Here is a 27,913-nt window from a genome sequence, read left to right on the forward strand (position 1 = left end):
ATAATACCATTCAGATATTCACACTATTATTTTAGTAAGTTAATGCAGAAGACAATACATATTTACATTTATTTCTGATACTTCCAATTTTAAGGAATAATCATGGAGTCTATACTGTTACATAAAAGATGTTAAAAAAATACTTAACAGGGAGTTTCACATTATTCATGCAACAAAGGAGCAGAGGTTTATTGCATTTTTAACAATATGTTAAAACTCATACAAGCATTTATTTCTTTTATTATAGATGTAAATATTAATGACCAGTTCCTAAAGTATTGAAAAAGTCAAGGAAAAAATTCTCAGTTCATAGTGCCAAAAAATTTTGTTAATAATGATAAAATTCAATTAAAAAAATGATTACTCATGTTATTATGTAGAACTGATGCTAAAATTCTATATTAGAAACAAGTATCCATTAATTGTGTTAGGTAGAATTAAAGAATAAACGGTTGGGCGGAAATTTATTAAATGCATAAAATATAACAAAAGCCAGGGCTGTATTTATTCATTCATTTCAAAAATTGTGGCTTTTCTATCCAACTGTCTTCAAATCTGTGATTCAACTCTAAAATTGTAATTTTTTAGAGAGAAGCATTTCCAGCCTCAGAAAAATAAATGTTAAAAAAGAATTGAAATATAAAATTTGTGCATTTTATGCAGAAAGTGAAAAGAAAATCATTATTTCATTATATAATTTTAATCATAAAAACAGATCTGCTTAATGTTTTTTTTTTTTTTTTTTTTTGTAACAATAGAATAAAAAATATTTCTTTATTTTAAGTCTGTTCAGTGATATTAAAAATAGTTTTAAATTTTGATTTTGACTTGAAGATGCTGTAGAGGAGTTGCATGAGATCTAAAATTTCTCTGAAACATAGTTTGAAAACCTTCAAAACTACTTAAAAACTTCAGATTATGTGAAAAAAGAAATGTAAATGTAAACAGCAGTGATTAAAAAGTTTTAATGACCAAAATATTTTAATTCCATCAGATTATTTGTTTATTTTGAAGAAGACACTGTAGAGACATTAGGATTTTTTTGGAAGCTGAGAGACATGAAAAACGAGCAATGCCCTCTCCACGACTCGAACCATGAACCTCTCGAATATGTGCCGAGTGTGGTGATCATGTAGACATGCTACAAAGGCAAGAGAAATACCTTATAACACAATCTGATAATGAGATCATAAATAGAAGATAAGAATTTTTTTCTTCTGGAAAATTTAAAAAAAAAAAAAAAAAAAAAAATCATATTAAATATATACAAGCCTATACCATAAATTGTAACATATATAAAATTCTTGGATTATCTAATGGGAAAAAAAAGTAATAAATGTAAATATTTCAATAAATGAATGGATAAAAAATGGCCTTAAACAACCTCATGTTAAAATTACTTAGAGAAATTAATTACAAAAACATTATTATTGAAACAAATGTAGATAAACACAAATTGCCTAATGTATTTAATTTGAATATCTGTTTTGGAATGAAAGGTGTAAACAGCCTTAATGTGCTTAATAACTCAGATTTGTAATGCATATATTTTTATTTCCAATGGTAGACAAAATTATATATACATGTACACACTATCAAATACACATACACAAAAATATGTCACACACTAAATAACAAACAGAGAATAAGGAAGCCTATTTAGTGCTTGAACATACTATTTAGTGCCTTCCAGTAACAGCCACAGAGATCCTGTACAAAGAGAGCTATGCATTTCACAGGTGGTGGAGGTTGTATCTTGGGCCTTTACTACAAAGATGATACAGAATTTTCAAATAGAAAGGTTTCGCTGATTAATGACTGGCTAAAAGATAAGTTATTATGATGGAATTAGGCTTTGGGTATCGGAAATGGACATGTAATTGAAAAACGAAAGCTTGCTTTAAATTACAGAGATTTCTGATACATTAATTTAATATATTTTTTAAAATATTTCAATAATATAATACTTTTCTAATATATTTATTTTATTATCCAAAATTATTTTCTAATTAACAGAAAGGTACGACAAGTTTCAGTGATCAATTGTCAGAAAGGCTTCTTCTGGATGGCTTAATAATAATAATACAAGGAAATAAGCTTATTTTACATATGCCTTATGGCATAAGAAAACTTCTGAAGTCTATTAAAAACTAAAAAGATGTACATATACCATAGAAATGATTTTTAACTCTAAACAAAATTACTGGTTATCGTTTCGGAAACAAAATTCAATACTTGCCCATAGTAAGACCAACTTGTGAAAGATATTTTGCCGAACTGCAAATCATTATGTAAGGAGGAAAATTTCCAAAAGCCATTTTGAAATTTTTAATAATATGACTAATAATCATAAGATACTACTTTTTGATCAGTAACATGGGTTGTTTGAACTAACTAAGAAAAAACTTTAAATTGCATCAGTATTATAACGAGCTAATAAATTTGAAATTGCAAAATACAATAAACTGTCTGTAAGACAGCCAGACACAGCTGCTATAAAAATTTTTCTATGGAAGTGGTTGTCTTAGGGAGGGGATAATTGATGTTATTTATGTTGTTAAATTACCACTTTTGTCGTCCTGGTACTGTTCTCTGTCTATACATTTTGAATCTGAAATAATGCATTCAGCACGGCATGCACACTGGGTGGGAAAGAGAAGAGCTTAAGTGTAGAATTGGGTGCCCCTTCGATTGGGAACATTAAAAAAAAAATTTTGGCGATGAAACCTCACTTCTGGTTACCACGATAGTTTTAACTTTGTTTTAGCTTCCCGATTATATTTAAATGAAAATAGATTGCTGTGTACATGGACATATTTAAGGCAGTGTGCAATGCCTAGTTCGTGCAATTCTAGGCTGTTTTTTTAAGTAAAAACAGATCGATGTGTACATGGACACAGATCTTATGCAATTCTTCGACTTCTTATTTTGGTTTTGTGTAGCGGCCATCTTGAAATTGTGACTTCCTGGCTCCGATCTTGGCATCAAAAAAGAATCGCCAATAAACAAGGGGCACCCAATTGTAAACTTTTACCGAGAGAAGTAACATAAAGAAACTCTAGAGTATTGTTAAATGATAAAAAACAAATCCTTAATACCACTATTGACAGAAAGAGACGAAAATGCAAATAAGAAGCAAATTTCCTTAAAAGCTAACAATGAAGAGGGATTAAAATTAGAATAAATGGTTAAAACTATGGGATTTTCATTGATATAAAACATCAAATGCCAAATGAAGTGGTGTCTTCCCACCAGTATAATTTTTCGATGTGGGGAAATGAAAAACATGATTTTTTTGACTAGCAATCGTAGGTAATGCAGAATTTATGAATTTCTTTTCTTTGAACATAATTTTGTGTTGTTCAGTACAAAATTTAGGACACACATCTCTTCTGTTTGGAAGAAACTTAAAAAAGAACTCTGTGAACATAATAAAAAAAAATACGGGTCATTGAAGTAAATAAAAATTCAGATTCTTTTCTTCTGTTCTAACATATGTAATTATTACTTCAGTAGATTCTAATATTTATTTTATAATCATGCATTATTACTACTTAGGCAACAATACACACATATATAAATTTTCACTATTTTTAACTGTCATTACATGCATAATTGCTGTTTTTTATTAATAAGAGAATTGAACAAAGCATATCAATCCTTTTGTATCAGCAATATGAGTAAGTTTTTGTTTATTAAGACTTTTAAAGTTCTCACGATGAATTAATTCGAATAATGGAAATAATTGACTGTAGCATAGAGATTTATTCGTACTGCGTACACTCTCGTATACAGCAAGGAAAAAAAAATTACATATGAAGAGCGGCCCTTATCCACTTCCGCAAGATTTTGGAAGTGTCTACCCGTACGACGTCGGACGGCTAGCTCAAACATGGTAAAAATCAAGGAGGTTAGAATAGGTCCTTGGTAAAAATGCTAAACGTACGACTGATTGCGCAGAGACCATCTGCGCATGAACATGCCTCCAATGTGCCATGCGAATCAAGCGCCATTTTGTTCTCGAACGTGGTGGGATTGTGTAGTGGTGAGTATACGAGTGATATCTATTGTTCCAAATTTTAAGTTGAAATTCAAATAAATTAAAATTGTAATGATTTTTCCACTTAAATGAATAGTCTTTTTTTAATTTAATTGTCTTTTTGATTAATTTTAATCATTATTTTCTTTCTTGCACAGACCGCAATTATAGGCATAATTCGTTTTCTGCTGAATGTATAGGTAAGAATTATTTTTGAGTTTGTAAATATTTAATTAACTTTGAATACAAAATTATTTATGAATTGTATATAGTTTATTGGTTTGTGTATGCAGTTAAAAGGAAGAAAAATAATTCGTGTCATTTATGTACTTATTCACCCATTTGTCTTATTAAATACTGCGAAATGTAATATATTCTTGTATTTCTGTGTTCTTTTGAACAAATATACTCATTTTTTCATGTTTTCTTTGATATCATATTAATAGTAATGTTAAATATCTGGCTGAGCTAATATTTTGGTTATCTGCGCTCAACTTTCCAGACGTTATTGGAAATCAGCTTTAATAATGCATCTAGTTGAACATGCTTAGCCAGAAACATTAAGATATTAACTTCAGCCGAGCTAGAGCGTGTAATATTAATACCAAAAGCCTAACATTCTATGTACACTTATTGTAAGCAATTCTAGTATTATTCTGTTATTTGTAGCGAAATTAAAAATTGCAGCAAGAAGCAGTAGCTTTTGCAGTGATGGTTGTTTTGTTATTAAGCCCAGTTAATGTTCTCTTGCCTGTATGCAGCGTGGTGTGGGTGTGATATGGCTATTCTCATTCTTGATTGTAAGGTAAAATTTATAATTCATTATTTTCTTAAATGAATAGATTTTCAATTGTAATTATTTATGTTAATTCATTTTTTTTTAAAGCAAACTGGTGATTGCGATCTTTTTTCCCTGAATTTCTGCATGTATAGGTTAGTAAAAACTATATTTGTAATTATTTCGGTACAAAATGTGTTTTAAATGTATATAATTTGTGTGTCTTATTAAATTTCAGAATGTAGTTGCAGATTAAATAATTACATGGTTCTGCTGGATTCAAGGTAAGAAATGAATATGGTGTACTTCAAAGGTATTCTTTCAATGCTGTGCGCATAACTCTATTTTCTTATTCAAACGTAATTGTATGGTGTGGCAGTGATATTGATGTGCCTTTTTTTTTTTTTTTTTTTTTTTTTTTTTTTTTGTTGCTTATGTACTTATTTACAAAAATTTCTTATTACATTCTGTGAACAAATTTATAATTTTGTTGTTGTTATTGGATGAGCATTGGTGCTAAATGTCTAGCTGAACAAATTAATATTTTTCTTAATATCAGCAATTATTTCAGTTATGTGTTCATTTGGCAGCATTTACTGCAAACCAGTTTTAATGTTGCTTCTACTTAACCAGAAACATTAACATCGAAGTTGAGCCAAAGTATGTTTTGCCAAGAAGCTAATAATGTGTGCTATTTTTTATGAGATTCTGGCCATGTCTAACCATATGCTTTTGCAGTGCCTTTCTTATTTTTTTGTCTGCAATGGTCCATATGATTTGTTTTTAGGATTACAGTATTTTTAAATTGTTAAACTTGTACTCATCTTCAAACATGTCTTTTCACAATAGCAATATGGTAAAACTACATATTACGGTCCAGATTGGCGAGTTTTAAAAAAATTGCAAAGTCGCCAAATCGATTGTTTTCGTGTGTTTTAGAAAATCGCTAACTCATCATATCGCTGGTTACAAATTTGAATTAATTCTGTAAACATGCAAAAATATCTAAAACAGGACTTCAAGAAAAACAATGAAGAATCACCCACTGCTTGGCGCGTTTTTAAGAATTACACATCCTCGGTATCCGTGTACACATCGACCAATTTTTTACTTGAAGAAACATTTTAGAATTGCACAACTGCAGAGTCGTAGGTGAGAAGTTGAGTATGCAGCTGAAATCATAGAATGAATGTCAGTTTGTGTTTGCTTCACTGTGTTTCAACAGTTCTTGTGTTAAGTTGGCATTAAGGTAAAAAATTACAAGAAGAAAGGTTCAATGTAACCTTTGTATGTATTTATGGGATTTTGTCTTTGTAAGTAAGAGAATGATTACCACATCAACAAATACATTTTAAACTATAGGAAAGCTCATTCTAATAATGTATTGAAAAAGTAATAAATGAGGGAAATATTTTTATTAATTTGAGCACTGTAAAGTGGGGGCGGAATATAGTAATCCATCATTGGCAGGTCTTCGATAAAGCAACATGTATCATAATAATCATCTTTATGACTAAAGGTAAGAGTCAGCCACAGCGGAAAAAAAAAAAATCCCTATTCTGTTTTGACATTCAAAGTTAAAATATGCATCAGATGATTGTATAGTTCATTAATGCCATATATTTTGTTAATTTCACAAAACTGGATCAAATTATTTCATAACAGTAGTATATAAATTTCATAAAGTTGCCAGCTTGAATGTCCTCTGGAGCAGGATTTTTAATTTTCTTTTCTGTTTCAAGGGCAAACTTGCTAGCAAATTCCAATCTGTGTAATTATGTCATATATTAACCCATTAAATGCTGTGGTGCTCATTTGGTTATCATAACAGTCAAAAGTCTTTAATTTGGACTCTTCGGCGATTTCGGATTATCGTTTTTTTTGTATTATAGCTCATCAGTTTAAATCTTTTAAGATGGCATGCAGAAATTATAAAATTAAAAATATGAAATAAAGAGCAATTATGATCTAAAGGGTATCAAAATTTACAAAAAAAAGTTTAATATTTATTTGTTTACTTTATTAAACTTTTCTTTCAACGTGCACATGTGTAAAGCATACATTACGCATAGTTGAAATTAGAAAATTGCAACCAGAAAACTATTTCATGTGTATTCGTGATATTTATAATGATGAATTTGATTTAAATCATATCAAAGACGGAGTACATCGAGATGAAATACTGCATTTAGTGAGGAATTATAAGCCAAATAAAATAAAAACATCTGCCCTGAAGATGAGGATAGTGCTGACAGATCAACTTCCAGTTCATTGTGCGCTGCAACGTACCCCCCCCTCTCCCGCAGAGCAGCGCGAAATTGATAAACAGATTTCGGAATGGTTAGAGAAACAAATCACCTCTCTGTCACTTTCTTCATGCCTTTAACCATTTTTTTGCAGCAATTCCACTTTTTGTTTGATGGACATCAAAACATGCTTTCGCTTGTAAATCCTTTGATATCTCCAGAATCGGAAACTCTTTTTGACATAATCGAAAGTTCAAGCTTACTTTTATAAAATTGCTCTAACAGTCTGCAAAAAATAATAAGCCAGATCCAATTAGAAGAATAAGGAACAATGCGATCTGCAACATTAACTGAAATAGATAATTTTAGCTTAGCTTATACCGTCCATTATACATTAAATGCATATGCGCATGCGTTTAAGCATGTGCAGAAAGTTTGTAGCTTTGAGGTCCGGATTATAGATCATTCCGGATTAAAGACTTGACTGTACTTTAAGCCACCTAGTAACACAATCTAGCTATCTCGGAGGGAAAAAAAAGCAACATTCAACTCATCCATTGAATGTCATTTGTAGAAAACCTAAAGTGATCGCTACCTATACGCTCTTATGCTGAGCTCATGTTCATTTCCACATTCCACTCTCCTCTTATCACAAAAGCAAAACATGTGTTTTGAAAACGGATTAGACATAGTGGATTGAGGCTAATTTTGGTCATTGTGATTTTACTATAGTATTAATGAGTGTTCATTAAAGCGGTTATTTACTTCTAGCAACAGTCCCTGCTAGACGGGACTTTCCTGAGAAACAAATTTTTGGTAGCACTGGTTTAAATGGGAGGATTCTTAGAAAAAAAAAAAGGAATCCCACCTAGCTACAGAAACAATGTAGCGGCTATGTGATATTTCTTCAAACCTCGCCTAAAATGTCTCAGCTGAAACTCTGTCCCGGGTAGAAATGAACCAATCAGATGAAAGTTCTGCTTCTGAAGGATCACGTGGTCCCAATCTGAGCGATACGATTATTGTTTGCCGTTGTCTTTGTAGTAAGTAAAAATGGTAACCTAGCTACATGGGCTTCCTGGAAATGTGCGGGTTCTGAGAATTGCCCCTTTCGTCATCCAGTTCGGCATAGCCGAAACATAATTTGGTTGGAAAATTAGATAATTTTTTTTTTCTTTTTTTGGTCAGTGTAATTTTTATAGATGATGGACACAAATTCATAAAGCCGCATTTGGAGATTACAGTTGATACTGAGTAGAATTTCAACAAGCATTTTATGATTGCATTGTACAAGAAAAGGTTTGAGAAAAGCTTTGAAAGAATTTAAAGATAATATGAGATTCCCAGAACCTCTGTAATTCTGCCTTTGAAGATGATGGCAATGATTTTATATACGTGGAGCTTCCTCCACAGCAGGTTGATGGAGTTTTCTGATGATGGACTAGAGGCAGAATGAGGCATTGCTAGGAGTGACAAGTGTTATTTAAGATTCTGTGCTTAGCAATGAATCATTACAGGCATTTCAATAGAGATTAAAAATTGTCTTCAGTTAGTCATTTATCTTCAGTAACATACGAGAGGATGCTGAGCAGGCACTGGAAGCTGTAGACACACTAATGTTTGTGAAAAATGCAACACCATGAAGGAATTGTCGGAAATTAATGAAATTTATTCCGCATATTACCGATAGTGATACAAGTAAATGATCACATTTACAAACAAAAAAAAAAAAAAAACGAAAGTTGGAAAATCAGTACTTTGGGTTTCTTTCATGCTGAGCGAGAGCCTGTACACATCGTACCATTGAATCGTATAGATTCTGAATGTAATCCTGGGGAATAGCTTTGACTTGATGTGAAAGTTCAGTTTCAGTGTGTGCCCCACTAGCTGTACGTGCGAGTCGCTGACCGATGAAATCCTAGGCATGCTGATTGAGCAACATATCTGGGGAAGATGTAAAACCTGTTGTACCTTAAAGAAGGCTTGTGCACAGGCATTTTTTTCCCCCTAAAATATAGTGCCTGGAATGCATCAAATAATGCATACTCTGTCATCATTATACTCCAGTTTGTAGCAAGATTTGTTGGAGAAAGCAACTTGTTGCCACAGAGCACGCCACGCACTGAGTTGCAGTGCTCACTGAAGTCGGAGGCATATGTTACTCAGCGACAGGGCAATCCTGCGTAGAGGAACCCTTGCATGCAGTTCATGTTGCAGCAGACAGCGACGAACACTTGTAACCGTGCTCCAATATTGTACTAACATACGAGAGGATGCTCTACAATCCATCACAGCCATGCAGATGAGGTGTTTGTCATCCTGTGGTGTTGTGTGCCCCATTGCCAGGATTTCACCTTGTTTGGTTCTCGCTGTCCATTTCTTCCAAACATCACTGCGCTGTGTGCGGGCTGTGATTGTTTGATATGAAAGTCCACCCTCTTGCATACAGACGATGTGGCCTCCTTCAAACTTGTTGGTATGGCATCCTCTGCTGTTGACGAGGCATACTGAGCACAAATTAAATGTTCACTGCAGACGGAGGATGTTAAACAGATTTCAGCACAACTTTACAGTCCTTTACAACTGCCAGTTCTCATTTCATGCATGCATAATCCCTTTGTAATTCTAATCATTTGTACGTCTTAACTCACTTTACATTTCATGTAAGTTTGGTTCAAAGTGCATAATTCATTCATGGTTGTGATTTTCACAAACATTAGTGTATATTAGATAGTCCTAACTAAAAAAGCATCTTGAAATAAAAGTATGCAGTTGTCCAGATCAAATGTTTATTTTACAGAAAAATATAAACAGCTTATGCATACATGCATTGTTTTTATAGGATTCTGATCATACCTGAATAATAATTTTTCACTAAGTTGTATTTTACAATAATTCTTTCAAATAAGTAACAGTTACTTATCCATTATTTTCATTAAAAGAATTTTGTATATATTTTTGTTCTTATCAACTAATGAAAGGGATGTATATGTATTAATTTTATAAAATTCATGGGAATGTATGCAAATAAATTGTTTATAAATGTCACATAAGTTTATACCTCCTTAAACCATTTTCATGTGAAACAGAAGCCTTATTCATAACAATATAATCAAACATACCAAGGTATAATTTTATTAAGACCCTGAGTTACATCAGTATGAACTTATGATGGAACTATTGGAACAATACTCATCATGAGTTGAGGATTACTTATAATTTGTCAGTAGGCATGTATGAAAATGGGTTTTGTAATTAATATTGAATGTATAACTTTTTCTTTTCATATAAATACAGAAGGATTTCATGTCTGCAGATAATGTATTACAAGAGGCTGTTGTGTGCCAGTGGACAAGCTGGTGAGAAGCTGAACACTAATAGCTTGAATTCTGGTGAATGGACTGCCTGCATAAGTGTCGTCATGATTTTTCCACGTGTAATATGAATGCAAGCCAGTTTGCCTTAAAGCATCCCTTCTTGGAAAATATCTTCTAGTGTTTCATCACAAAAATCAGTCAAAAACTGTTTCTCATGATTTGAAAAATACGTATAAAGGAAGTCAAATTTAATTGATAAATTGTGCATGCTGGGATTGTATACTATATCATATACATTTTTAATATATTTTCTGTATCTCTAATGTTGAGAATTTTGATGTTTTAATTTAACCCTGAATAAAATGTTAAGTACTATAAGCAAAGTAAGCAGTATTGTATTTGATGTCAGAACAATATTTTTTTTATTTTTTTATTTTATACTTGTATATTTTTGCTTATGATTGGAATTTTAGTACAAATTATTTTGGCATGATGTGGCCTGTTCTCATTTAAAATGCATTTTGTATTTTTTTTTCTTCTGTTATTTGCATTATAATAGTTTGGCCATAACAACTATGGATGCCAAATCAACATGTATGGGAATAACTGTATTAAATTTTGAGGTGTCATTTATTATAAAGGTTGAGATGTTTTTATAAATTCATTCATTCTTATCTATTTAAGAATTATTTAACATAACAATATGAAAAAGAATAATATATTATACTAAATAAAATATACTTTTATATATATATATATATATCCAAGCTCACTATATGCACACTCAAAGAGATACGTTTCTTTTTTGTGATGTATGTGATGATAATTTACTGTTAAGTATCTTAAGTTGTTCATAAATAGTGCTTATTTTTCATAATGCACCAAACAAACCTCACATAATTAATTTAATAAAATATTATTGCAGAGACATATTTTTGAAATTGACATTAGTCCTCTATCCGTCCGTCCCATAGGGATAACTATGGGGCAGATTCCTACTGTCATCTACAATATGACATCTACAATCTGGCTGAGTTTCATATCGGGAATTAAAAAAGCAAAATACATTCATTACCTAAAACCATTTTTCTCCAACTAGCTGGATGATTATGTGATTGGTGTGCATGGATGGTAATGTGAAAGGATATGATTATATTTCTTCTAGGTCACAACAGTTTTTAATAATGAAAAGCTCTTGTTCTTTTTCCTTTAAATTCTTGTTTTTTTTTATTTTTTTAAAATTTTTATTCCAATGCACACTTTTTTAAAAGCAAACTGAATTAGCTGGATGATCACTACAAGTTTCTTGACATATTTAAAAGTTAAATATTGCATTTACATTCATTTTGAATAAATTGTTATTACTATAGTCTGCAAACATTGAGTTCATTTTAAGATTATTTGTCCTTTTTTTGTTTGTGGAATAGGAGGCTGTATTTTTTAGATTTTCTGTTTATTTAGCCAGGTTTCTATATAATGGCTAACATAAAATATAATTTATGTTAGCCATTATATAGAAATTTATGTGCCCTGTTTTAAAAATTATGTATATCTTAATTTAATGCATCTCTGATGTCTCATGTCAGATGAACAATGCTGCTAGTCTGGTTGAGAAATTAAGAAAGTCTGACCATTCCATGAAAAATCTTTTAGAACAGCTCACTGATTAAAATACATATACTCACCAATTAACTGTGCTCATCAAAAGTGCTGTGTTATTTAATGCTTCTTCCGATGAGCAAAATTCAAAGCATTATTTCTCTTGTTTTCTGTGTATGAAGTTTGTAGCAAAATGGAATTATTATTTTTTTTTTAATTTCATTCACTGATATCACTATTTTTTATACGTCTGATAATGATCTACTGCATAAGTAATATCTATATGCAAACATAAACCAAAATCTTGCTTTAGAAGAATTCCACCGGTTTCGGTTCTCGAATAGGTAAGACCACAGAATACTGGTGATACAATTTAGGTTTGAATTCTATCAAATGGGTTAGCTACATCTCTGTTTTTACAGTTTTCCCTGTGTTTAATACGAATACAAGTCAGTTTCATTCAAAAAGTGCTCAAAGAAGGGCATCTCTTCTTTTAAGCAGATAGCCCTCAGGACCTTTGCCATAAAAATTCAACAGCTGAGCATGTACTAAAAGATAACACAGTATACAAATGTCCATTTTATAACTTTCAAATGAAGTGGTCAATTTAAATTTAACATCTGTTGCTATAGCAATATATGTGACTTGGGTAAACAGCCAGTTGATATGGTCTAAGAAACAGGGTTTTTAATTTTATTTTCTTTTCGTATAGCAAACTAGCTTGCCTATGCATATATGCAAGTCTAATTTATTTTTTACAAAAGATTCATATTAAAATACATACACATATGCCAAAGAAATGTATGCACATAAGCTATAACTAATAAATCAATTGAGCAATATGTGAACATAGATGCTAATGGTTCAAGTGTCATGTAGCATTACATTATGAAAGCATGCGTTGAGAAAAAAGAAAATTCCGTACATTCTTCCCCATTTAAAAGGCAGTTGGGGAGCTGGTAACCTAATCGCCACCTGCTGGTGGTGAAGAATTATCGTCTACCACATTTTAGTTTGGGAACCACTTGGTTAGTTGGTTGAGCCTTTAGGTATTTATTTGAAATAGAAAATATCAGCGAATAACCGCCCCAGGATTTGCATTCTGGACTTCCCTATTGCCAGCCGAACGTGCTTCTAATTAGAACACGAAGCCAAGCGGTAAGGAAAGAGAAAATTTGTGACTTAGTATCTTATTTTATTTTGGCTGCACACAGTTCCTATATGTAGCTAAGCGAATTTCCCGGTCAGTAGCATAAATCCCAACCTTCCTAGTGGACAGCGTGCTTCCGTTCCTGTAAAATATTGCGATTTAAGAAGTCATCCATGATAGCTGATCAGTTCTGCAATTATATAAATAATAAAAATTAAGAATGAAATGGAGAAATTAATGTAACGTTAGTACAAACAAGAAGATGCAACAAAAAGATCAATTAGGAGATCACTTAGGGTCCGGTATTGTACAGCATGCACATATACGTAGCATGACATCTATGCACATATACGTAGCATGATATCTATGTATGGGGTGTAGGAGAGGGTATAAAGCATGGTGTATGCTCAAAACATGAACGGAAGCTACTGCACGGTACATTTGGTTTTAACAACATCGATTTGTAGTCTCAGCGTGACAGTTCTATAGACAATATTTGGATGACTTTGTCTGGAAGTTTGAAAGAAGGCCAAAGTGCAACTATACACATCTTGTCAGTAGTTTCGATTACATTTCGAACAAAGGGAGCAGCTATCTGAATGTTTAGTAATGCTCATTGCCAAATTAGACTTTTATATGCCCGTAGCACTTCAAAGATTTTGCTGCCTCCACATACATCTATAGTATAACGCCTCTTTCTCATCATTCCCTCTTTCTCAGGCTTGGATTAACTGCACTAGGTATTCCCTTCTAAAATCTGCAGTGAGAATTTTATTTTTGTGGAGCCTTTGCACTCTTTCTTTGAATCTTTAAGCACCTTTTTGTAACGCCGCCTTTACCTGATGCCGTAAGCACGTGCTTACTTTCCTTAATAGGCTAATCCAACTCTGGTAGTGGTTTTCCACAAACAACCACACCAGGATATGAAGAACTGATATCTTCTCTTACAGATGATGAGTTGGGTTCAGTTTATTTAGTTATGGCGAAACATTCGAGGGCTACCTGTCTAAGGGAAGGGATGGCTTCGTGAAAGACTTTCTAAGGGAAATTGAACTGTATATAGGTTACACATATGGAAACCATAAAAACGCTTAGTTAGCAGCCAATCTGCTCGACGGGATTCGAGCCCCGGCCCGAGTTTATCGGCTTTACCGCTCCCCCACTGGAGAGCCGTCTTTAGATGATGCGATATCTATGCTAATGACTCCCATCATCTGGTGGTGGTGACAGTGGGTGACATCCTAAGATGCATGCAATCTATTACTGGACATCCAATATGGCTAAAGACTTGGCTATAGTTTTCAGCGCCTAAAGACAACTGCAGATTTCGTACACACTTCTGTTTTTAAGTATGGAAACTGTAGGCACACTCTTGTTTTAGGAGATTATAAAAATTATGTTGTTATTTCCCTCTTTCCATCAATTAGCTATAAAGTTGCACATATTTTGCAGAAATTTAACTTTCGGGTTGTTTATTCTCCCATCAATAAAATTCCGAGTTCCATACTTAAGGACCCTATTCCGGATATGAATTCCTGGGGTATTTATAGGTTTCCTTGCCAGTGTGGTTTAATTTACATTGGCCAAACTAAGAGAGCCTTAAAATTTCGCGTCAAGGAACATGAGGCATATGTTGGAAAAAAGTAAACACAGAAGTCTTCTGTTGCGCAACATTGTTGGTCCGAAAATCACACTTTCAATTTTTCTGCTGCCAAAATTATTCAAAAAACATCTTCCATTGGAGAACTGGATTTTCTAGAGGCATTTCACATTCATAAAAATCTTTCTGTTCTAGTTAACGATCCTAATTCCAATCCAAATTTGCATTCGGCCTTTAAAGAAATTTTGTTTTAGTTCTGGTTTCACCAACAGATGGCGCCACTTGCTTATTCTTGTCCAGGCTCTCTTATCTTATCTAATCATTTTTTTCTATCTTGTTCATTTGCGGTTTTGCAGCTGAGGATAGTGGTTCGGTAAAACCATCGAAACTAGTCCTGTGGAAATTTTGTAAATATATCGCTGATTTTTGTTGTTTGTCTTCTGAATTAGTATTTATTCGGCTTGTTATTGTGTCTTAATTATGGAAACTGTTTCATTCTAAAACTTCGTCAGTTTGGCATTTCCGTGACACTACGCCCAGGGACAGTTGTCCACCCTCGATCCGTCTCTAGCTATAACACTGATATCACTACGAAACTCTCATGGTGTTTTGATCGCTTTGCGGACTTTCATGCCTTCTCGTCGGAGGCAGTGTCTTCTGTAGTGTTGCAAACAAAAGATCTGAGTAGCTCCAATGGAGTGGCGAGCATAACTGGCGCCCGGGGCAAAATACCTTTTTGGCTACCCCCTTCCCGAAAAAACACAGTGATATGATGAAAATCTTGTTTGGAGACTATTTGGCGCCCCTCTGCGACCGGCGCATCATACACCCCCTTTACGCCACTGAGTAGCTCAGCAATGGAGTTGAGCTTTAAGGATAGCAGCAGTCGCTGGCAAGACTAAACAGGGAAAGGGGGGTGTCATCCAGTTTTCTAGGACAATAGAGCAGCCGCTGCAATATTATATGAGGGGTTATCATCCCGGTTCAAGAATAAGATAACAGCTTTAATCTTCCGATATTTAGATTATCTAGCCATTCTGGAAGTCTAAATATCTAGATAAAGCAGAGATTACGCAGTCGTCCCTCTAAGATTATCGAAAGGAAACAGTTTGCAACTGCTCAAATTTTCGTTTGTGGAAGTGAAATGCTTGGTCGCTATATGAAGCTCCATACTTCTGAAGAAGATTAATTCACTACTGACTGCAGTTGTGCTAATGTTCTTCTCCTCACGTGCATCTTTTCCAAGATTCTTCGCGAACAATAGTGCTACACTTCATGGTATACCAACTGTCGCTAGCTTGTTAAGGAGTGAAGATATAGCACCTGTCTTAGCGTAGGCATTCTGAAGGCTGTCGTATGCTCCAACTTAATATATGGTGTATGGTCTGGGGACTTTTGACAGCCCGTTGCTAGTGCCTTTCAATGCTTTCATAGCTGTAATCAGCCCTGCAAGAAGAATTGAACATAATTTCTCAGAAATTCGTGGACGATCTCGTACAGAGCATGAATATACAGTAGAGAGACTGCATCACAATTAAGTAGGATTATATCCCCTAGTGATAATTGCGTTTGTGTTACCCTTATCATATGGGCATTCACATTCTGATTTGAGTAGAATACAGATGTATTTCGAATCTGCTTTTGTATCCTTTGCATTCCTTTCTTAGTCAGTGTTGTCACATTTTTCACTGTCTAATACGTTGACGATGTTATACTATGCTTTGCACCATTCTAATTACTGCTTGCACATGATACATAACATGCGAAAATCTATCTGTCTCAACCAATATACACCAATACCTGACAAAGAATCCAAACACGATATTTCAGTAGGATAATGAACGCCACTCATAGCTTATTGCTCAAGACTGGCTACGTCATTTACTGACACTTACACAACCTACCTGCTCCAAAAATATGTCACCAATATATTTGTCCCTTGAATATGTCCCTTGTTGAGTATAAACCTACCAGTAAATTTGGTGAATACTGTTAGTTCGACTGGTTTGAAATTCCAGCGAACGGACTGGTCGCATGGGAGTTTTTGATGTTTTCTCTTGCGCAATGTGAATGTCAGCTAGTTTTCTTCGAAAGGTCCATCATGAAGCCATCAAGAATCTTTGCTCTTCTTTAGACAAACAGCCCTCAAGTGCTTTTCTAAAATCAAACAAACCAAATCGAACCTTTAAAAAGTGCTCCACAAAAGCATCCCTGTTCTTAGGCAGAAAGCCCTTGCGTGTTTTGCAGTGATCAAAATAATGTCACTTAAGCTCTATCTGGCCTGCGTAGGCTCAGTGCTTCGATGTCTTCAATGTCAAACACATTATCTAGCAAGTGTGGAATGTTTGCCATAGGATTATACGAGTGCCTGTTCAATTTTATGCCTCAATGCATTGCGGTCAGTACTTAATTTCTAAAAGAAGAAGGACTATGAAAGGTCGTCAACAAAGATAAAAATAAAGAAAAAAAATAAAAATAAAATGTAAATTAATAAATAAAATTAGATAATTCAATTTAATTAATGAAAATAGTTCAGTAGAAAATTGAAATAGCGAAGCTCATCTTAATTTAGACTCCAACAGGAATTATACTTTTGCTCAAAGAGTGAAAAGTACTGGAACTGGATTTTAGGTGGATTAAAGACGTGACTATGACTTGAGATCGTACTGAAGATGATTGCACTGCATGCATATCCTTCTTTAATTGACCTGCTGCTCTGTTTTGATGAGCAGATCTCAAAACAAGAGAATAGATAAACAAGAGCTAAGTTCAGAATCCAGAAAGCAAACAGAATTAACATTTTTTACGAAGAGCATTGCTTATAGATTATAGGTCACATAATATCATGATAAAAGGTGTTTATTACGCTAACCTGTTGACTCAACTTGTACTAGGCCCACCAGCGGTCGAGAGGTAAATCCACTGAATGCTAGTAATTCGCTCAGAGTTTTATGTTGACGAATAGGCTGGCTCCAGAGGAGATTTTGCTGTTTTCCTCATGTATAAAGTGAATCAGAGCCAGTTTTCCTTATATTGTTCCTTTGAAAAGGCATATCTTCTCTTAGACAGATAGTTCTCACATTTTTTTGACGTAATAATCGAATACAATTCCTATTAACTATAAAACTGTGTAGCAAACTCGGCAGTAAAATTCCGCTATGCATAAAAGCGCTGCAGCACACAAGACTAAAATTTGCTAGATTGCTGCTCCAGGAATGATAATTTCAGCTTATACCCTATGCACAATGTTCACTAGACCTTGTCATCAAATGATTTCTTTTTTGCTTCTAAAACAGAAGAAGTATTTGTATATTTCATACTGCAGTCTGATGATGATTTGAATGATGTTCAGGAATGATCTGAAGGCTGTGATAAAAATATTTTATATTGGAACTCAATGCGTAATTGATTGCTGTACTAAATGCATTTAAGTATACATAGGAAACTGAAAATGGAATTTTAGACATTTATCTTCTACAAATTTATTATGCTTAAACTTACTGAATATCTCTATATATGGAATAAAATTAAGCAGAGAGAAGGAATATTTCACAAATGGCATGACATGACAAAACTAAAATGTACATAGGCTGTACAATGAAATTTTCTACCATTATGAAGATGTAAGACACAGAGCTCTTAAGTTGTCTGGATAATTTAAAAATAATACACTTGTTATGAATCCAGGTAAACATTGAAATTTAAAATGGAAGTTAGATTTTGAATGTTGATCATAAGTTTCAAGGCTATTAAGTTAAAATGCAGAAAACTTTTCAAAAGAGAAATTAAAAACTGAAAACAACAAATTACAGAATTAATGTATTCACAAAAAAAAAAAAAAAAAAAAAAAATCACAGGAGCTCACCAGACAAACCAGTTAAGAAAAATAATAATTGAACTAAGGAAGTAGCTGTTATTTTGGAAACAAATGAACAAAAACTTTTCATTTGAATAATAATAAAAAAATATAGAGAGATTTTAAATCATTAGTGAAAAGATCATTAAAAATGTCAGATGGTAACTGTATTAGAAATCTCAGCTCTTCTACATATAAATCCATTAGTAACTTTAAATAAATAAATAAAGGTAATACAAGACATTCTGATGGTTCTGATGAAGTTATACATGTGTGCTGATTCATTGTAGTTAGCAATATTTCTTGAAATGTGTTGGCCCTGAAATCAGTTTCTCATGTATTTCAAGGTTTTGAAAAGAAGTAAAAAAAGTATCAAATTGGTTAAAATTTATTCAAAGGGGTTAAAACAAAAAGAGCGGAATTTATCTCATGTACATATTTTAATTTTTTTAGAACATCAAAAATTGTTTTCGGATTTTTTCATTAAATAGCTTCACAAAACTCACTTCATTCTCTAACAACTGAAAGTATTAAATTATATTGCTTGTATTATTTGTTACTGTACTAAAAATGGTCTGCCTTAATAGATGTTGTGTATTATTTATTTTTAGATTATTATATTAGATTAAGTTTATTCTTATAGGAAAAAAAAAAAAAAAAGTAATAATGTATACATGTGCAAGATAAGTTGATAAAAAGGTTAATTTTTTTGATTTTTTAGTTAAAACATCCAACAGAAGTCATACACTTCTGTTGGATGTTTTAACAGTTTAAATTTATATGTATAAATTGATTCACATATTTGCATTAAACTGAATATTTTTAAATACATTATCTTAGAATAATAATGTACTTATGTAGAATTTGCTAATATTTTACTTTATAGACATACAAATATATTGCATTATTTCAGACTTCCATATTTAGATATTTGGATAAAAAAGGCCAAGCATTTTTACTGTAAATAATATAAAGCAAAACTCTTACAGAAAAAATAAATAAATAAATAAATAAATAAAAATAAATAAATAAAAATAAAGGGGAAAAGAAAAGGACATTTGAAGTACAGTTCTTATACTAGAAATTAGGTGCTTTAAACCTATAAGTTCTTTTGATAAAGTTAATGACAAGATCATAGTGCTGCCATTTATTTTTAAATAGAATATATAAATATGTCATCTATTACATGAATATAATATATATGTATTAATATATAAATATGCTTGAATATAATGTATAATTATTTTCAGGAAAATATTTTTTTAGAAAATATTCATAACATTATAATTTTTCTAACAAAAACAATCATCTGTTATCATACTTCAATACCATAAAATATATTTGGAGGTAAAATGACTTTCCTGTATAAAGTTTTATTTTTGAGCTTATGGGGGCAGGATATGTTAATAAAACAAATACTGCATAAGTCATTTGTAAGCAATTATTTTCTATATTCAGAAGTCACATATATTTATAAAAAATACCTTAGAATTATCTTTATTATAATTTTGTACATATCCCCCTCCTTCTTTTCAATATTAAATATAAAAGAGTCAATTGTGTTTTTAATAAATCATCAGGTACACTATCAAAAGGTAAAAAATTTTCACGTCTTTATATTAAAATTTAAGTTCTAACAGTTTAAAACAAACCCACACACAAAAGTTTGCTGTAGAAACCAAAATTATGATAAAAAATTTCTAAACTTTTTTTTTAAGGAGCTGGGTGGTTTGTTTACATTCTTTTTCAGCAAGACATTTTTCAAGACCAGACCCAAAAATGTATGTATGCATTTATATCTGTGCACACACACACAAACGTATGTACACACATATACATATGCTACATGAACACCTATATCGGTACATACAAGCATATGCACATACATTTCTGAATTAATCTCCTGAACACACTCTTTATGTATATAAATGCTTCTGTATGCAATTTTATAGAAATATTTAGCTACGCATGACAGAAAAATTACACAAGGTTTTAAGACGATTTTTCGATTTCGTTTCGTAAGAATGTGATTTTACTGCTTGCATGCATGATTTATTTAAATCTGTTGATAAGAATTTCAAGAAATTTTGATTATTTGTGTAAACTCCGCATCAGTATAAAATGATCAAACATTAGCAATTTAAAACAAGAATAATATTCAGATATATTCAAAGTTCTTTATTTTATATAATGTTTTAGATATCTATCAAAGAATGATAGTAATTAGTCATCAAACGAAATAAAAAATAACTTTTTCTTGACATTCTAGCACTACACGGAAAACGGTCACATTAAATACAGACTTGATCCTTGCTTCCCCCTTGTACGAAATTTCGCCATAGATTGCGCCAAAAGAGTCTCATTTTCCCGTCAGTTTCGTATTACGGTGTGATGAAGCGTGATTGATATGAGAAATTACGTGCAAGTAAACTCTATTTTTGCGTTTGAAAAGCTAGAAATTATAAATCGGCTATGATTCATCTAAATGAAATGAATATGGAATTTGGAAGCAGACTGTCTGGGAAATCTTCCAGTAGTATTTCAAGATTATCTGAAAACGTTTCATTCAAAATGACAGTGCGTTCACGTGTGAACCATAAATAAACTTCCTCATTATTTATAAATAAAGTCTTCATAAATGAACTTCCTCATTGTATTTAAGATTTTAAAAGTGTTAACTGCTGCTTTTTGATAAATTTATGGATTTCCTTTCAATTTCTTTTTATTGATGTTGGTTCGCCCCGTGGTTGATAAAGAATAAGTCTACACCGTTTTTCTTCAGAACGCTTTGTATATATTATCATCTGTAAGACATTTTAATCATTTAAGAAATATTAATAAATTATTCCAAAAGTGAACCTTTGAACTGCTTAGTTTCATATATGCACTTCAATAAATATACTAATAAAATATAAATGTAAATTTTTTCTGAGTTCATAGTACTTTCAGAAAAAAAACTGAATGTATGAAATGTAAATGAGATACTTTTATTGATTTCTCTACTTACTGTAATAATGTATACATAACTGTTATCACAAAAGCTGAATGTGTAGTATTAATGAATATATATATATATATATATGTACTGTACTTTTATCACATAAACTATAGTTCTTAATCTTAATAAATCAACTGCCGCGACTAATAATGTATTTTGATGGCTTCTCGCAGCAACTTGAATTGAAAAATTTTATTTTGTACACAAAATGTATAACTCTTATCATATAAATACATACATAACTAATTATATACATAAAATACTAACTCTTATTATAAATAAATACTTACATGTGCATAAGTACATATACTCTTATCATAATAAAAATATATATACAGTATCTTTATCACATAAGACTATACTTTTTAATCGTATTAAATCAACTGCCCAGACTAGTAATTTATTTTGATGGCTTCTCACAGCAGTTTGAGGTGAAAAAGTTTATTTTATTATTTATCATAACTGTGGCTGTTTCCTCAAATAAAAGATGATTGAAAATTCGGTACTTACGTATTAACGCAACCAGGCCAAAATTTGCATAAATCGCCAAATTTGGCGACCATACTTACGGCAACCTTATGTTAATTTATTAAAGCGAGCTGTGCGTAGTTCGTAGATTCGTTCATTGCCTATGTTGTGCAATTCGTAGATGTTTTTTTAAGTTAAAACATGTCGCTGTGTACATGGATTCTTGTCTATATTTCGAACTTTAAGCATAAAATGTCTCCCAAAAACGCGGTTTTCGCACATGCAAAAACTACGTTTTGAACACACGATTTAAGCTAAAAATCCGAAACAAAAACAAAAAATTTAGATAGCAAAAACGTAAAGTTTCTAACCAAAAATATTTGACAAGAATCCATGTACACAGCGACATGTTTTAACTTAAAAAAAACATCTACGAATGGCACAATGTAGGCAACGAACGAATCTACTAACTACGCACTCCTCGCTTCAATAAATTAACATAAGGTTGCCGTAAGTAGAGTAAACAAAATAATATAAAAACTGTATTAAAAATTATCTGTAATTAAAAAATGTACATTTTCTTTCTATTCATGCTTTTTTACTTAAACTTACAAATCGCGCCAACCTGGTTGCGATAATACGTAAGTACCGAAAATTCATATTCCAATAAGAAAATGCAGTACCTTAACATAGGTTGAAGCAAGACTGGCACTTTGCATCCAAGTAAGCATATTAAGTATTGCTGGGTCTTGCTAATTGCTGAGCTTCACTGTGAATGGAATTTCGAGGGTCTTTCGTTTAACTTCTTAAGGAGATTTATCCTTGCTGTGTGTGTTGAGTGTACCCTTACTACACAATCACTATATGCTTACAATAATCCATGCCTTCTTCAGAATTACTTACTGCAATATCTTATTGACACAAGTACAGGCTGAAACAAAGCTGGCACCTGTGCATACAGTTAGGCAGTTGCTAACTGCTAAGTTTCTGTCCCGGATAGAGTTTGGAGGGACAGTATCCTAGGTAGCGGTCCGAGGGTCTCCAACACCAATCTCTCAGTAAGACTTCAGCTTACCATGTACTTTGAGTGTGCCTTTGTGTGCAGGTGCATTCAAAATGATTATAAACATTCATGTCTTTCCTAGGATTTGAAACTGGAACCTTTGTTACAGCAGTTAGCATCATTAACCATTTTCCCATCGGGGTGGCATTTTATTGACATAGGGAGATAGTCTGTATGCCTTATTGTTACTTACAACTGCTGTAGTTACAGTTTCGGCTAGGAAATATAACAATACATCTGAGCTGAGTTGGAGTACTGCTTGGATATGTATCGTGCAATAAGAGGAATATATGTAGAACATTCAGAATATTATCACTGAAATTTGAAAGACGTGTATTTCACAGAAAACATTTTATGAAATATACCATTTAGAAACCAAATAAATAATTTAAAATAAGGCTGTTTTATGCAAAATAATTTCTATTTTATTTTTTACAGGTATAATTTATTAACAATCTCATAAAAATTGTTCTTGAATTCAGTGTCAGATACAAGTACAGAGGGTACTAACATAATCTTAGGATGATTTTGAGACTATTTCAATAATATTTTAAATCTAAATATATATTATCGAAATGTTCAACCTGAACGCCTTTCTTTGGACTATAAGTATGCATTGTGCTCTCCATAACAGAAAGAATTTATACAAAATCATCAATATTATTGGTTTCTATTTCTCTTTAATTGATTTTCAATCAATTTTAACTCATTAATATGAATATTTGACTTTGCCTTAATGTCCTACGGCCAATAATTTTTTAGTTATACCCAGGGGCATAGCTAGAGGGGGGCACCTGTCCCCGGGTGCAGAATCCAAGGGGCGCCAAACTGATGTTACGACATTTTAGAATTAAATGTTTTCCATCCCTGGCAAGCAGTAGGGTGCGCGAAATCTTCGGTTGTCCCTAGGCGCTGAAAACCCTAGCTATGACTCTGGTTATGCCAGACATGTATGTGCATACAGATGTCATGAAACATTCCCTTCTGTTTTGGGGGAGAAAAATCCTTTATTCTGTCCATATGTAAAAAAAATTATCTAAAGTGATATTTCTATTGAAATATAATACCTGACATTTTTTGTGATTACAGTACTTTCTTTACTTCATACAAAGAAGTAAAAATATATGAAATAAAGTAATATCTGACATCATTTGTTAATTGAAGAAATCCTGTAACTGCAACAGTCTCTGCCCATACTAGAACTGAAGGTAAGATTGAAGATTCAAAGAAAATTCAATAACAGAAAAACTGCAGGCTTGTGAATTTAATGCCAGAGGTCATTCAGTAATTATAGGATTAAGAATCGGACATAATTTCAGGAATGAAAAATCAATCCAGAAGGCACAAATTCTAATTCTAGGGATTGCCCAAACTGAATTCAGTTCTTATCTAAGTGTGCCATGCAATATTGATATTGCCTCAGAACATTGACGGATATCCCGCAGAAAAAAATGAATTCTTTGGATATAATTAAAAAATATATAAGTATTAATTGTCATATAAACAGTATAGACTGGTTTCATTCTTTGAGGAATACAATATCCAAATTTGTAAATAATTTAATTCATTATACATTCTTCATATTTTATACTGAGATAAGTATAGTAGCTTGGGCAATTATTTAAAATTTTATCTTTAGCAATATTTGCTGATGTTAATTTAAATGGTGGAATGGTTAAAGTTTTGAAATATTGGTAGTTCAGCATTAATTATATTTCTGGCAAATAAATAGGCTGACTCAATTTTGTCCTTTTTACATTGTACTTAAAAAGTCTTCCACAAATACTTTTATTCTCAATAGGAATTTTAAGTGCTTTACCATAATCCAATCCAATATGATCTTACATAAAATAATTACTAAAAGGTTTTTATAAAAATGATTTATGAAGAGATATTATGCAAACCTTTAGCAATTTAAAATTAATTCTAATATTAAAAATGTTTTAAAATAATTTTTATTAGTTAGACTTTACACCAAGTCATTTGGCTTGATAAATTTTTAAAGGGTTTCTATGATAGTCAACAACTCGATACCCAAATACGCAATGACAATTGATCAGCACAATTAAGATTCCACTGACTGTCAAAAAAAGGATTCATAAAAAAAGATAAGTAATTGTACACTGATATAAAACCTTATTATACAAATAAATCAAGTTATATTCAAAACACAGGAGTGCATTAAGTTTGGTAAATCATCAGAGAGAAATATCCCAAAATTATAGACATTACCAAACCAATATTATAGAATATTTCTTCCTCTTACTTACTGGAAAGAAGCTTTAGTTAAGTCAACAACTTACTACGGAAAGCAAGAAACAAGCTTAATATTTCTAAACGAGCTGATTTAAGAATTAAGCAATTTTATGCCAAATATTAAAAAAATTATTTCAATACATCAAGTGCAGCCATTACATTCGTTAAAATCAAATTCTGGGGCAATTATAATCTATGATTTTGGATCTTTTGCAAGTTTATTTTGCATCTTGTTTATATCTCTAAAGTTCAAAATAATAATAAAGCATAGATCTAAAAAATCATTTTTTTTCCAAATCTGTTATGCATATTCTTAATCTACTTCAATAATACTTAAGCTATGTATGCACAATTATTTGTATTGATATGTTGTATGCTATATATTATAGAGAAAAATATAAAAGGCTTAATGAAGAAAAAGCCTGGGAATCCTTAATTTAAACTATAAATTTTTTAAAAAGTACTCTGCTTTACACAGCTTATTCTTGGTACTTTCAGATGTTATGCAATATATAAATATAAAGAATGAAATCTTATGGAAATATGTGTGGCTACTTATATTTATTTGTCTGTAGGGGGGGGGGAATCAGAGTAAATGACAAAATTATCTACAATCAAAAGCTTAATTGTACAGAAAAATACAGTTTTTCATGAACTGAAACTAAACAGAGTATTTAAAAAATTGGAGTAATGTAAAGCTCAACTGAGGAAAATTAATATTAAATTTGAGTTCTACATTTCCAGTGTTTATAGAAATCAGAGTTGTTCTGTTATCGGGACCACATTCAGAAATGTATGTATACAAAATATAGATAATATATTTTGATTTATACATACAAATCATGCATATTGACTTCCTGAATGTAGTTTACGTTTTCTGTTTGGTTTACTGTTACATACATACTGACATAAAATTTTGATTGAAAATAAAGTTTCTCAAGTTTACTACTATAAATACATGAGTAATTTTTTTTCTTTAGGCAAACGATTCCTTTTCTAAAAAAAATTCACTTTATTGTCATATGAGTTTATTAATTAAAATTAGAAAATTAACAAACTTTTGAAGATGCTTATTATTAATTAATGGTTACTATAAATTAATAATAAGTATCTTCAAAAGTTTGTTAATTTTCTAAACTATTTTTCTTTCCGAAACGAAATTTTATGTCCTATGACATAAACAGCCTGAAATTTTCAAACAATTTTTTGGATTAAATGCTCTAAAAATGAGAATAAATAACGTAAATTAAAAAAAAGCTATATAAACTTAATACGGATCATTCATTCTCTCGGCAATGCTTTGCTCATTTTCTTAAATAACTGAAACGTATTTTCTTCGAGATAAAGCGCCAAATATGACACATTTAAAGTAACCCCATATTTCTGCGCATGCGCAACTGAACTGTTATCATGGGGAAAAGCACGGAATGAGTCTGTATTTAACGTCGCGTCACGGAAAAGCAATTCACCCTTCCGATAATCAACACAAATGTAAACAAACATCTCTTTACGACTGGTCGGAATGCGCAGAAATCACGAAAGTGTCTCTGCGCAACTAGTCGTACGTTTAGCATTTTTACCATGTTTCAGCTAAACGTCCGACGTCGTACGGGTAGACACAGCCCAAGATTTTCTATATGCAACCTTACCACAATTCCGCATAAAACGTAAACAAAGTATCGAGACTTCGTAATCGATTACAAAGTGCAAAGCTATCAGCTATTCGTCATCGATGGGAAAAGGAAAGCTTGGGCCATCCGAAAAAGCGGCGACCGTTAAAAACACTATCGAATCAGGAACTAGCATATTTTTACACTCTGCGGTTTTCCTGCAAAAACAGTGAATTATTCCTTTAAAAATGGTTAGGAAATAGTTAATTACTTTCGTTTTCCAGTTATTGAAATTTTTAAAATAATTGAAATTCTAGCTAAATCCTTAGATTAGAAAGTTATTCAAGAACTAGACTAAAGAAATGCAAGAAAGGGGTTAACTCAAGGCCAACTAGATATCTACAGGCCTGCTCCAATCTGATGATCACATGATCTGACGTCATAATCTTAGTCCTTCAATTTTGTAAGTTGACATTGCTTCGCCGTAGGACTAGTGCTAGTGAGATAATTGTTTACATGTGTTTTTTCTTCTGAAAAATTTTGTATTTTACCGGAAAGTAAAATATTATATTGTGAGTTCGAATTTATAAGAAAAAATGTGTTTTAGAATGCCAAGAACGTGTAGTGTACCTAAATGCCGATCAAATTACGATAGCAGTAATGAACATGTGTCGACTTTCAAATTTCCTTCGTATCCTGTACTCTCTCAGAAATGGATAAAAAATATTAATTGCAAAGATTTTGTAGCTGGCAAACACAGTAGTGTATGCATTAAGCATTTTGAAGAAAAAATTTGTCGTTCGAGAAGATAAAGCTGTTCGTGATGATGGAACGGCATTAGTAATGGTTTTGCAAGAAAAATGGATCTTCCCTCTTCATGGATATTCATAACCAAAGGTAAGATCTTTTGGCTATCGAAATTAGAATTTTTAA

The 27,913-nt window shown here is 32.0% G+C and overlaps 1 long non-coding RNA gene across 23 annotated transcripts; it reads left to right on the forward strand.

Annotated features, from left to right (window-relative positions):
- The first annotated feature begins 3,804 nt into the window (after positions 1–3,804).
- On the forward strand, positions 3,805–21,443 carry LOC118205197 (uncharacterized). Of its 23 annotated transcripts, none has more exons than XR_015042397.1 (6): positions 3,805–4,045; positions 4,198–4,239; positions 4,709–4,844; positions 4,926–4,972; positions 5,056–5,101; positions 10,361–21,443. It is a non-coding gene; the product is annotated as an uncharacterized LOC118205197 (long non-coding RNA). The 23 variants fall into 23 exon arrangements; XR_015042398.1 differs by having other exon boundaries at positions 4,709–4,839; XR_015042404.1 differs by having other exon boundaries at positions 4,727–4,844.
- Positions 21,444–27,913: the final 6,470 nt, after the last annotated feature.

Source organism: Stegodyphus dumicola, chromosome 1 (assembly GCF_044657685.1).
Source record: "Stegodyphus dumicola isolate Sdum_Otavi_A_Nest chromosome 1, ASM4465768v1".
NCBI lineage: Eukaryota > Metazoa > Arthropoda > Arachnida > Araneae > Eresidae > Stegodyphus > Stegodyphus dumicola.